The following is a 14,708-nucleotide window of genomic DNA, read 5'->3' as shown; positions in this document are numbered from 1 at the left end:
TTTTATTTCAGCATTAAAAATAAAAACAGTAACCAAATACAGTACAGGGAACTACCCAATGTAAACCTTGTTAGAACCAGTGGAGTCTTGAGTTCTTCCTGCCATGTGCTCAGTGTCCTTGACTCCCAGTGTAGTAAATAGAAGCTAACAGTGTTTTGCAGTTGGCAGAACTGGACCCTGTACTATAATGTTGATGGGTCTAGTTGAAAGACATGTTGATTTGTGAAAATGTGGGTGCCTTTGTTATATCCTGTGTCTTAATCCTGTGGAGTTAAGTGGGTTTAAAGTAATGCATGGGCCTTCCTTTTTCAGAGGGATTAATCCCACATGAAGAAAATAAATGGTGAATCAGAAACTACAGTCGTTGCTTTTTTTTAAGGAAGAAAATATATACTTCACTATTGTGGAAGAAACATGAGCTTTAATAAGCTGATGATGGCATCAGTTTCCTTTGAGGGTTTCTAACTGATTATCAATTACTTAGACCTTTGTCCTGAAAAGAAATTAGAAGTCAAATTTTGATACTTGAAGCAATTCATAGTAATTACAGCTCCTGCTGTAATGATTTGCTAGTGCTTTCATTCTAGCATGGCACTTACTCATTAGATTTTTCAGTAAATATCTTCTGTTCCACTGCTCTTTCTAAATCCTTGACAGACACAGTATAATAATTTGCATTGCTCCCTCTTGTAGTCTTACATTATTTTTCCTCTTGCAAAACTGCAGCCAAAAACTGTGATGCTTCCCAGATGCACCTAAAGTTGTGAGGCACCTTGCTACCACCTGCTCTTAGCATCAGGAAGCCTTGTCTGTGCCTGACAGGAGTCAGCTCTCTGACTCAGCCAGCAACAGAAGCACTCTCTTCTCAGCCTACACAGGTCACCCGTCTCTCTGCGGGCTAGCAAGAGGCACACTCTGACCCCTGAGCCCTCAGGGCACCTCTTGGGAGGGCACAGCCCTGGTTCCATACTCAAAAGTATTTGTAGATATGCTATTCCCAAAGGAAGAGTACACATCTGCTTACCAGTGATCCCTAGTTGAAACCATTCCATTCAGCTCACAGCTCTTAGATATGTTTATAGTGAAAACAATTAAAAAGTTTATTTAACAAAGTATAGAGATTCTAGAAGTAGCAAGAGGTGGAAATATTGGGAAATCGGTTACATGTAAAATAAAATCCCAACACACCTTCCAGAGCCTAGACTTAACTACCAAGCCATTTTCCTGTCTAATGAAGGTTAACTTACTCAAAGTCTTGCTCCTAGCATTTAACAACTGGGTTGGCTGTGACTCTCCATTCATAAGACAAGCATATTGGCAGCAATAAAGAATGCAGGGTGTTTCTCTCTACCTTCAGTTATCATGCCATTCTCTTTGTTCATAAACATAGCACACCCTGCTGTTTGTTTTTTTCCTGTAAAGAATCTCCCTTGTAGTTTTGCAATCTCTTAATTAGCATTTTGCTCAGACTCTAATTAGGCAGCCATTGGGAAGTATACAATACTCAGTTGACATATAGCCGGACAGATAGATAAACGTCTCCTGCTTGTCAGCAACTTATTTATCACCTTCTGGAGACCAGTCTCAACTCACAGGCCTTAAGATCATATTTTAGTATATATACACATAACTTCCTCCATATTCTCTGTACATACATTTCTCAATGATTAATATGACCACTGTGACACAGGCTTTCAGCAGAAACGTCACAGGCCACCCTTTGGTGAACTATTATGCACTCCTGTACCCTCTGCCAGTTGGCACCAAGTGGTCCTGGGATCACAAAGACAATGGGAGTTTTGTGCCTGTTTAGCAAAAAATCCCTCCTTGCAGTAGCCTGCATTGCTAGCTTTCAGGAGCCTTCTGGGATACAACATGTTGACTCCCAGTGAGGAGCAGCGATAGCAAGAGTGGGTTCCCTTTACTCCTTCCTGGAAGCAGCTGCAGTAAAATTGGGAGCCAGACATATCTCCTTATACTACATCATGTAAGGATGGTAGCAACTTCTCTTCTCGTTTTAGCCAATTTATAGCAATTTATAGCACCCTTACCTGGTTGGTGTTATATTTCAAGAGAGGCAATAGAACCTTCTTGGAGCGAAAGGCATTATTACCTTCCAAGAAGTATCATGTAACATACAAAAAAAAATTACCCTCTTGGCTACTGAAATACTATCGATTTGACATAAAACCAGCACAGATTTGGGATGGCAATCAATGCAGATTGTAACCATGTTCCCTCCATTCTCCTCCAGAAGAATTTCTTTAATCCCTGTGCTAACATCATTTTTGTGACATCAAATCTGAGATTATTTGTTACACGTTTATTGTAAATTCAATGAAGGGTAAATTTTATCTAACTTAATAAAACAGCCTAACGGTTCATAATTTTTCATATTTGCATATCCAGATCTCCATACTGGCACTCTCTCAGCAAATCTTCTGTCATATTTGCTCTTGGCATTTTCGCTTCCTACTGACCTTCTGAAATGGTGCATGTGAGGAGTAATGAATCAGTCCACAAATAATCATTAGTCTGGTCTCTTCAGTGACTAGTTGTAGGCTGTGTTGTATGCCATAAACATAATTAAACAGAGGGGTAGAACAATCTAGGAGTTGATACACGAACTTGGGCATCAGGAGACCTGGATTCTATTCTTGACTCTGCCAGTGAGTTGTGTGTGGCCTTAGTAAGTTGCTTAACCTCTCTAATATTACTTCCTTACCTCACAAGGGTTTTCTGAATCTCAGTTCACTGATGTTTGTAAATCCGTCAATCATTCTTGCATACTCCCAGTCACCCAAGTATGCTCTGGGCATTATCTGGGGGATGTTCTGTGTTACGCAGAAGGTCAGACTAGATAATCATGATGGTCCTTTCTGGACTTGTGATGTATGGACTCTCTGGAAACCCACCTCTGTCATTATTAAATCCTCTCTCATCCCATAGATCCAGGTCATGTCAGAATCTTGTCACTTTTATCTCCACAACATGGCATTTCTTTATTTATTGTAACAAAATATGTGGCTGTTTATACAATTATATCAGTTTGACTGTATCTCTCTCCCCACCCTTTGTGCATCACTTATCCTCTGAGAGCTATTCAGACCAGGGACCATGTCTTCTATCTTTGCGTACATAGCACCTACCACAACGAGATCCCAGTCGTAACTGAGGTCTCTGGACATTACTGCAATATAAGTATTTGTAAAACAGTAATGATAAACATAATATAATGTGTCCGGTCTTTTTCCATTGGGTTTGGAAAAATAAAGGAAGGATGTGTGCTAAGAGATGTTTTCTACTATACCACTGAGGACATCTGAGTTAATATTAGGCCCAGATTGTCTCCTTCTGTTCCAGCCATTTTAGAGTGCTCACTTGATGCCAAGTGGAAGAACATGGCCCTGCCTGGCTAGAATTCACCTGATGTAGGGAGTGTGATGTTACACTCCATATTCTTTTTGAAAATATGCTTATGATATGGATACGATGTAACTGATATATACTTGATGCAGGATGGCTCATGTAAGATATCATTGGAAAAGTTATGATTTACTGAATGTGATTATCCAATTTGTATGAATGTTTCATTTCTGTATCTAAAGTTAGGAATATGGACTATGTGACAATTACAAATGGGATAATAATAGTTTATGACTGTGGGACATTGTTGGACTTACTGAATATAGCTCTGTACAGCCTACTAAATTCAGAGAGGTTAATATCATCCTATTAATGCTCAGGGGAAGATGGATGTGAAAAGTCCTGGGATCCACTTTCTTAGAGGCAGAGTATGCAAGATGTTGCTAGGAAAAATGCAGGGCAAAAGTGATATTAAGATATCTTTGTGATACCCCGATTCTGGGATGGGTGGGATTGGTGTGCAACCTGGTATGAATTAAAACAGCGACCCAGGTTTGCAGCAGCTTCCCAAGTAGAGCTGGTTGGAAAATAGGCTTTTTTCCATGTAAAACTTTGACTTTTTGGCTGACTATTTTAGCCAAAGCCAGAAGAAATATTTCAGCTGAAAACCAAAATATGTTTATGGTGCTGTGGCATCTCCTGGGAGTTGTAGTTTGGGTGACTTATACCCCCATTCTGTCCTGATTCTCTGGTCAGACTACGTCTCCCATGAGGCATCATGTTGTCCTGTTTTGGTGAGAAGAGCGTGCATCATGATAGTTCTTAGCTATGGTGCTCATCGGAGATGTAGTCTGGCCAGAGAGCCAATCCCATGCAGGAGAATGTGAGCATAAACCACCCAAACTAATTCCCACAAGGGACCATTTTGAATCAAAATATTTTAGCCTTATTTTTTTTTTGACAAAATAGCCAAATTTTCCACGGAAGACACTGAAAAACAGTTTTGAAGGAAAAATTTTGACCAACCTACTCCCAAGAGCTGTATCATAGCCCAGCATCTCCATAGCACCATGCACTGCATACGGAGCCCCTCCAACTCCAGCCCTGCCATTGTCACAACCTCTACAACAAGGCTGCAAGAGGAGCTAGAAAGGGCTGATTACACCATCCTTACTCTATTCCCATGCTGGGAGAATTCTCCCCAGTCCCTTAAATTACCATTATGGCCTCTGTACTCTGCAAGAGCAGTTCACAGGGGCTGATCTTCTGGTTCCTGACCAGGCCAGCTCTTGACTCCCATCCTGTGACTATGGACCTTGGCTCCGATCACTAGGTCTGTCTGTCCATGACTCGGCTGTGACAGTTTTCATGGACCCCTTAGGGCAGAGGTGTGGGCCGGGTGTCAGTGGAATGGACCTGGCTAACTCTTCAGGAGTACTGGACATACTCAAATGGGCCGCCTGCCTTCAGGTGGACAGCCAAGTTCTGCAGGCTCGGGTCATCCAGCTGTCCTCAGAGAACTATCTATTGTAGGAGCAAGTCTTGCGGTTACATGTTGAAAATGCCGCACTCCAGATACGGTTGGCACAGCCCTGTTCCCTGATATCACTGCCAGAATGGCTTAATAGCAATGGCCAGCTATTCCAGGGGTTTATAAACCAGTGCTGCCTCCTGTTTGTGATGCATCCTCAGACTTATACCACTGATTGTGCAAAAGTCAGCTGGTCACTGGCCTGCTGTCAGGGAAAACATTAGACTGGGTCTCCCCCTTCTTGGAGTGTGATAGCCTGGGAGGTCTTCCTCCAGCCATATCAGTGCTATTCAATGATCACACCGAACTCAGATGGCAGAGGATGCCCTAAGGAAGATCTGACTGGGGCAGGGTAGCCTCTTGTGCCACACAATTCCACTACCTCATGGCCAATACAAACTGGAATGAGAAAGGACCGATGTACCAGTTCTGGTGGGGCCTGCAAGAAGAGGTTAAATAAGAGTTAACCTGGGTAGGGATGCCTGCGAGTCTGGATCCCCTCATGGATCTTGCCATCCATATAGACAATTGGTTACTAGAATGAAGGTAGGAAAAAACAGGGGACTTGCAGCATTCCAACCCACGTACCGTGACCTTTTCACCACTGCCTCAGTGCAGGTGGATGTGGGTCGTTGACAGCTCACCCCCACGACGCCAGCACCATCTCCACTTCTACTGCAGTGAGTCAAGTCACTCGACCTCTGCCTGCCCCATACAAATTCCGTGGAGTCAGGAAAGAGAGCTCTCCCACACCTCAGTACTGACTGATGTCAGATATCACAGGTCTCGAACACCGGTCCACAGGACTTTTAGATGTTAGTACACGCTAACTTGCCACCCACTGACCTGCTAACAGTTGCTAGGACAGAAGATGAACCCCGACAGAGGACTCTAGTCTTGAACCTGATTGGCAGAATGCTGGGGGTCCTGATTGGTCCACAGGTCCAGCACTGAAACACAAAGTTGTCCATGCAAGTAGGATCTACCCTTTTCCTGCAGCCTGGCTCCTGGAGCCTAATTTGTGGTTTTGATCTCCAATTTGTCTCCTGCCTCTGAACCCCTGGAATCCTGACCTGACCAACTCTTGACTCCTGACCTGTGACTGTGAACCCTGGCTCTGACCGCTAGGTCTAGCTGTCCATGACCTGGTTGTGACACAATATCTCAGTTATGGAAAGTGATAAAGTGCAAATTTTGGGGCTCCAGTTCCCCTACAAATGCTGAGTTAGACAAGCCTGTGGAGACTCCATGGACAGAGAGTGTCACCAAATTAAATTAATAGGGAGCAGGTTTAAAACAAATAAAAGTAAGTATTTCTTCACACAATGCACAGTGAACTTTTTGCCAGAGGATGTTGTGAAGGCCGAGACTATTACAGGGTTCAAAAAATAACTAGATAAACTCACGGTGGATAGGTCCATTGGTGGCTATTAGCCAGGATGGGCAGGGATGCAAAACCAAAACCAGTAGGAACTTGACAAAATTGAGTGATCCAAAATTGGATCCTGATGCTAATTATCCTCAGGCACAAAATGGGGTGGAAATTGGGTGAGTGTTCTGATTCAGGTTCATCTCCAGTTAAAATATGATGATAAAAAGAAACTTAACACTATAAACAGGTAATTTGTACATAATAAAGACCTACACAGTCAGACAGTTACAGAGTGAGCATCATTGCTTAGCAATACTTGCTCATTAAAAATGAACCTTAAAAACTGAAGCATTTTAGATCATAAATGTACACCAGATTTTGTTCAGACCTACTCATGCAAATACAGAGTAACTTCACTGAGGTTTTTTTAAAAAAAAAAAAAGTCCCATCACCTGTAACACATGTAAGTGAAAATGCAGGCATTGTGTTACATCTTCTGTGTTTAATACCATGTTAGTCACTAGTTTATAAATATATCACATTAGTTGGTCTCTGAGCCAGTTCAAGCACAACAGCTTGCTGAAGCAGTGATATTGTCACCCTCAGACAGGTAGAACAGTGACTGAAGTCTGTATCTGGTGTAATTTAGTGATGGACAAACTAGTTCAAAACGACTTCACCTCTTCCTTTGAATCTTTGTGCACCTCTTGAACTGAGCCAAGCCCAAAGCTTTGTTGAGGTTAGAGGAAACTTTGAGTCTCAACATTCTGGTGGCAGACACCAGGCCTGCTTTTGCTATCTGGAGCTTCCCTCATTGTGGTGACTCAGGTGATAGAGCACTGCTGTGAAGTCCTTAGCCTTAAGTGCTGAGAGGTTTTCCTAACCAACCTCGGATGTCTCTACCAGAGACACCCCCAGGAGCAAAGTTGCTGTGTAGGCTTCTGGGCTTGGGTTGCGGCATGGGCTCTAAGACCCAGAGGGGTGGAAAGAGGATCCCAGGGCTCGGGATCCAGCCCAAGCCCAGAAATCTACATAGCAATGAAACAGCCCCACAGCCTGATTCCCTGCAAGCCCAAGTCAGCTAGAACTGTCCAGCAGCAAGTTTTTCTTTTCTGTGTACCAAGAATGCACTCTCTGTTCAAAGGAAGTATGTATCCCACTGGTCAATGGTTGCTATGTGTGCCCCTCGGTGCCCAGTCCAGTGAGGATATAGGTTTGCTAGAGTTCCCAGCTACAGAACCTGGCTCTGAGCTCAAGCTGTAGAGGCTCATGCCTTAGCTCTGGGGGTCCCTGGTGGCAGCTACCACACTATTAGCAGCCGGGAAAGCACCAGAATCTTCCTGAGAAGACAACATGCAGCAGCAAAAATCTCAAATGCAAGTAGGAAAGAGGAGGAACACTTGAGCCCAAATAATTTCATATTGTGCCCTCTCCCATACCCAACAGACGCAGCTAAGAAGGAGCACCGTTATCTCTAATTATATTGGGCAGCTAGGAAGGAAGAGAGAGAATTTCCTTCTGAAATAAATAGAGAGCAGGAAAGAAGAGAGGAAGCGCTGCTGTCTGGAGCATAGGGGGCAGGCACAAGGAGCACTGTGACAGGATCTTCAGGCTAGCTGTCAAACAGTAAAGTCAGCCCTGTAATTCCCTCTTTCTACCCTTACAAAAAACTTCCACATGGCTCACAGCTGTGTGAATCATTTCATAGATCACCTAGTCTGACCTCCTATATAACAAATGCCATAAAATTTCACCCTGACTAGAAATTACAGAAATGCATCCAGTCTTGATTTGAAGACATCGAAAGACGGAGAACCCACCACCTCCCTTGGTACCTTGTTACAATGCTTAATCACGCTCACTATGTTTTTTTTAAATGCCTTAGTTCTAAATTGAGTTTGTCTGGCTTTGACTACCAGACACTGGTTCTTGTTTTACTTTTCCCTGCTAGTTGAAACAGTCCATTAGTGCTCAGTATTTTCTCTTTGTAAAGGAAACAAACAAATTATTCTGCAAAACTGTCCATGAACAAATTCCCAAACGTATTCTGTATCATACCTGTTTGTAAATTTCTCTGGCAAATAATTCTTGGTCTGCAGATGATTTGCACGCAATTGAACCAGACTATTGCAGATTTGAAATGAGTGCTGTCGTTGCTTATGATATGTTATGATTTCTGTATTTATGTTACCTGATTGATTTAGCCAACTGCAGCTCATATTTCAATTTCAGGTTCACAGTTTGAAACCTGTTATGTCATTTGTTATGAATGTCAGTATTCACTTTCAGGGAACATTTTGAGTTTAAGATTTACTTTTCATGAGTATTCATGCTAGTAAATTGAGTTGCCAGGATATCCATGGCAAGTAAATATAAATTTGGCACCAGCACAACTGGAGAGAAAGTAATTAAAAATTCAAACAAATATGTATGGAAGATATTTTACAGCATGTGTACAGCTCTAGTGACCAAAATCCTGTTCTGAAAGGGGCTGCTCCTGAAGGCAATTTAGTTTCTAACCTTACTGTATTATTAGGCAAGATTTGCAAAATCATAAAAACAAACAAAAAAACTGCAGATGGAGAAAACTATCATTCCCATCCCCCAGCCCTTATAGTATTTATTTGCTGAATTAGATTTTTCTAGTACTGTATCCAGTCTAATTTTAAAAGTCTCAGGTTTTCTAGTTTATACTTTCTTTGGAAAATTATTTCATAGTCTAATAAATGTTACTATCAGGATTTTTAAAAATAATTTTAAAATGTCCTTTGCTTTCTACCAGCGACAGCAGGGAATTCTACAGTCTTGTGCTCTTTTTCCTGTTCTTCCTTTGAATCACTGTGTGGCTGTGGGCGAGACATTTGATCTTTGTGCCTCGGTTTCCCTTGGACATATCCTTTCTTGCTACTATCCTTATTGCATATTCTTCCATCTCCTTTATCTACAGCTATCTCACATATATTCTCAAAACTGGGGTTTCTGACTGTCTCTTTCCTCCATCCAATTTGGTTTCCCCAGTTTATTTTAACCAGTTCCAACTGCTGATCCAGCTACTCCATATCTTATCATCCAGATAGGAAACTAGCTTGCATATTATAGGAATATGCATCTTATGTATCTATCTTGGCTTTTGTGAGAGCAGCCCTCACTGCAGTTTCTAAGATCCTCGACTTCATTCAAAAACTGGAACATCAATCGGTAGCCTTACTTAAAGCCTCTAATCACTAAGTTAGGTGCCAAGAAAAATGGTATGGCAGTCTTGTGGTTAAAGCACTGGCCAAGGCACGCAGGAGTTCTAGATTAAATCACTGGCCTGCTCGTAGACTCACTCTATGATCTCAGGAAAGTCATTTCTGTCTGTACCCTTGGCAGATTCTTATCTATCTTTGTGGTAAGATCTTTGGAGCAGGGGTTGTATCCTACTAGATGTCATATACAGGGTCGAAAACAATGGATATCCAAGCTTGGTGAGGGTCTCCAAACGCTACTGGAATACAAATAATAATGATATGCACATCTGAGATCACAATCAAAGTTTCCAGAGAGGATTTAGTTTACTATTGCATTGGTAGCTGATGTTTACTTAGTCCCCTCTTCCCTGTCTCGGCCTGTTGGAGACTTTAAGGAACAATCTTCACTTGTTGGAATATCTTAATGTTCTTCTCCTCTCATTGCTCAGAGGGCTTAAGCTCTTTCCCTCCATTGCCAGCAATTATTCGTAACCCATATGACTTCATAAGAAAATCCCACAGTTCTAGAAAACAGTCCTCAAACTGAAGAAGTGAATGGTAGGATTTCCCAGCTTTTAGGTTAATCTGTCACCAGTTGCTGATAAATAATCCAGGTCCAGGACAGCTTTTTCCAGTCTTAGGATATGTTTTTGAAGATTTCTTGTTCCTTTGGAATTCACTGGATTGTGCCAAATGGCATGTAGTTCAATACAAATATCCATGATTTCTATCTGCAAAAGTTTTTAATATTTGTATTGTAGTAGTGCTGATGACACCCAGCCATGGGCTGAGGACCACATTGTCCCTGGCCTAAAGTCCAAGACAAGAGACAACAGGGGGATAAAGACAAGAGACAGCAGGGAGATAAAGACAGAGACAGGGTAGCACAAAGAAAAATGAGGCCGTACTGGTCAGTATGATGGTCTTAATCTGCTGCCTATGCATTGTTAAATGTTTTGTAGACATCACAGCAAAGGTCACTGCTCCAATACTGTTTGCAGTACAGAACCATAGAAAGACCATTGGCTCTTATTTTCAGTCACTCGATGATACACAGATTATGGTACCTGTTGTTGCTTGTTAAAGAGGTCTCTCTCTCTCTATCTGGAAAGTCCAAATTTGCTACTCAAATGACAAATAAGGCCATCGATTAATGCCAACTGTTACTGTATTTTGTGTAGGGAACTGGATAGCTGTCCTTTAGATGATGATATCCTTTAGCTACTGTTGACTTGGGCCAGCTTTGAATCAATGACTTGTAAGCGAAATGCTGCATTCACAGTGTTGTGTTGGAAATACCAGAGGGTTTCAAAGGAGTTGCTGCATTTGTACGTGCAGAAGACCTCAGGGAATAAGGATGAGAATAAAATACCTATTGCCTGTGTGTTGTCCCGCAGTTAAAATTCAGATACACAGTGCTGTTCAGAGCATGGTTTAGCAGGATGAATGTAGGAAATCAACACTAGAACTTTCAGTCTTCTCTTACAACTTGGATGACCTGCTACCTCTACCAGATGTGTTAATAATAATAAATGAAACAGCATAATTGCAAGAGCTCCAATTATGCTAATTAGAAAATATTCATGCTTCACTGATGCTACAATCGCACTGTTTTAACTACTGCAGCTTGGATATCACATGGTTCTTCTTTGAGAACTAAACCAGATCTAAGTTTGGATCAAAATCTGCTCCGAGTTAATAGTTTAAAATAAATAGAAGTTTGACTTTGGTCCAAATGCATATTTTAAAAATAGTGTGTTATGCTAATGTTGATATCAAATTTTCTAAAGGTTTCAATGAGACAAGATTTTATTCCTAGTATAATGTAGCGTTAAGTTGGAAATTGAGTGAGAGTAGCTTCCCTCATGGAATTCATATGCTTGGTGTCAAATTCTGCTCTGTTACACCAGTATAATTGTAGAATAACTCCACTAACATCAATAGTGTTATATTGTTTACTACATAATGGCAGTGATAGCCCTTAAACAGCTGTAAATCAGGAAACCACTAGAGTTACACTGGTTTAAAAATGGGGTATGTGAGATCAAAGCAGGGCCCAATGGGCACAATTCCCCTTCACTCATCCAGTTCAAAGCAGGGCTTAGCTTTACCCCACTGAAATCAATGGAGTTAAGCTAGTGTAAGTAAGAAGGAGAATCTAAGCCTAAGAATGAGAATTTATTATTGTTATTAGGTGAAAATTAGACTAGAAATTCCTAAAGGTGTTGACACACAGTCATGTATTTAAATGGAAGGCTGCCAAGTGAGAGAACAACTGCAAGCTTCGTTCTCTATGTAAATAGCAATTACTTGCACAAATAATTTTGTAAAGCAATATAACCTTCTGTCTCTGTCATAGTTTTTTCCCCTCCTAATAAACAAATATAAATGCCCTTTAGAGAAATATTTTTCTTTTCAAACTTTTAGCATAACTACATCTTTTAAAGATCAATTTCCCACACACTAAGGAAAGATAGCTGGCATCTGCAGAGACCCTTCCAAATCGCCTTTGCAAATTCCCTGCAAAAGCGTGCTTCTCCAGCAGCTGGCCTGGGGTTCAGAGCATCTTCCCCATATATATGAATAATTTTGAAAGTAATGCCTCATGAGTAATCAGACATCTAGGGAAATGGCGATGGATAAATATCATACCTTTAGTCCCAGATTTGGACCTTAGCGTCCAAAATATGGGGGTTAGCATGAAAACCTCCCAGCTTAGCTACCAGCTTGGACCTGGTACTTGCTGCCACCACCCAAAAAATTAGAGTGTTTTGGGGCACTCTGGTCCCCCTGGAAAACCTTCCCTGGGGACCCCAAGACCCAAATCCCTTGAGTCTCACAACAAAGGGAAATAATCCTTTTTCCCTTCCTCCCTCCAGGTGCTCCTGGAGAGATACACAGATACAAGCTCTGGGAATCCAAATAGAGTGACTCCCCCTCTCCGTTCCCAGTCCTGGAAACAAAAGCACTTTCCTCTTCACCCAGAGGGAATGTAAAATCAGGCTAGCAAATCCAACACACACAGATCTCCCCCTGATTTCTTCCTCCCACCAATTCCCTGGTGAGTGCAGACTTAATTTCCCTGAAGTAAAGAAAAACTCCACCAGGTCTTAAAAGAAAGCTTTATATAAAAAAGAAAGAAAAATACATACAAATGGTCTCTCTGTATTAAGGTGACAAAATACAGGGTTAATTGCTTAAAAGAAATATGAATAAACAGCCTTATTCAAAAAGAATACAAATCAAAGCACTCCAGCACTTATATTCATGCAAATACCAAAGAAAAGAAACCATATAACTTACTATCTGATCTCTTTGTCCTTACACTTAGAAACAGAAGATTAGAAAACAGAACTACTTCTCCAAAGCTCAGAGAAAGCAGGCAGACAGACAAAAGACTCAGACACAAACTTCCCTCCACCCAGAGTTGAAAAAAATCCGGTTTCCTGATTGGACCTCTGGTCAGGTGCTTCAGGTGAAAGAGACATTAACCCTTAGCTATCTGTTTATGACAATAAAAAAGATGGATCCAATTCTGACTTCACTTACAAGTGTGAAACTCCATTTCAAGTCAGTGGGAATTGGATTAGGGCTTGTAGTTCTACCACACTGTAATATCATGGAATTGATTCTGGTCCTATTCTACACTGGTTTTACACTGTATAACTACATTGATTTCAATTATGTTACCCCAGATTTCCTGTGGTGCAAGTGTGAGCAAAATCAGGTCCCTGTATCTCTATCTGCTCTAAGATATACATATGGTAGAGTAGACACGGATGCTTGTAAACTGGATGGGACAATGTCAGTGAGTTTCCACTGAGTTTGGATAAGCACTCACAAGTTGGAGTGCTTATACAAAGTTTGTCTCTTCAGTTTAGAAATCCAGTAAAACCAAGCTTTCCAAATACTTTCTGTTTCTAGTTAGTTTATAGTATTTTAGTATACTGTTTTTCTCCCTTTGTTTTAAACAATTTTAGTTCTTGTAGTGGTAATGAGAGTTGTCAGATTAGCATCTCTGGACAGTGATTATATATCTACACATACAGTAGCTACTCTGCAAGCTTCTTCGTAGTCAATGTGATCTGCCACTGGTACTCAACTGTGACCAGTTCCAGAAGGACCCCTTCTAGAAATGAAGGAGTAGTTCAGGCTCCAGACTATTGACCTTCCATGGTACTTTTGTATTTCTTAGAGTATGTCTATACTACTCGCCAGATCGGCGGGTAGTGATTGATCTATCAGGGATCAATTTATCACGTCTAGTGTAGATGCAATAAATCAATCCCCGATTGCTCCTCCGTCGACTCCTGTACTCCACCATGGCAAGAGGTGTAAGCAGAGTTGATGGGGGAGCGGCGACAGTCGACCCCACGCTGTGAGGACACAAGGTAGGTCGATCTAAGATAGGTCGACTTCAGCTACGCTATTCTCGTAGCTGAAGATGCGTATCTTAGGTTGATTCCAGCCACCACCTCCTGCCTCCCCCTCCCAGTGTAGACCAGGCCTTAGTCCAGTGGCATACCCAAGAATGGAGATATTAGGGAAAGTGCTTCCTCTGAGGCACAGTGCCTCCTACCATGGGCCCTACCAAATTCACGGTCCATTTTGGTCAATTTCACTGTCATAGGATTTTAAAAATCATTAATTTCATGATTTCAGCTATTTAAATCTGAAATTTCATGGTATTGTAATTGTAGGGAGTCCTGACCCAAAAAGGAGTTGTGTGGGGGGTGGTCACAAGGTTCTAGTGGAGGGTTGTGGTACTGCTACTCTTACTTCTGTGCTGCTGTTGGCGGCAGTGCTGCCTTCAGAGTTGGGCAGTTGGAGAGCTGTGGCTGCTGGCCAGGATCCCAGCTCTGAAAGCAGAGCTGCCACCAGAAGCAATGCAGAAGTAAGGATGGCATGGTATTGTATTGCCACCCTTACTTCTGCACTGCTGCCTGCAGAGCTGGACCCTTGGTCAGCAACCACCGCTCTCCAGCTGCCCAGCTCTGAAGGTAGCAGCACAGAAGTAAGGGTGGCGTGGTATCGTATTGCTAGCCTTATTTCTGCACTGGTGCTGGCAGGATGCTGCCTTCAGAACTGGGCGCCCAGCCAACAGTCGTCGCTTTCTGATCACCCAGCTCTGAAGGTAGCAGGGTAGAAGTGAGAGTGGCAATATCGCGATCCCCTCCTAAAAAAACCTTGCGATCCCCCTGGAAATCCC

This window comes from Gopherus evgoodei, chromosome 1 (assembly GCF_007399415.2).
Source record: "Gopherus evgoodei ecotype Sinaloan lineage chromosome 1, rGopEvg1_v1.p, whole genome shotgun sequence".
Classification (NCBI taxonomy): Eukaryota; Metazoa; Chordata; order Testudines; family Testudinidae; genus Gopherus; species Gopherus evgoodei.
Note: the sequence above shows the minus strand (reverse complement) of the source record.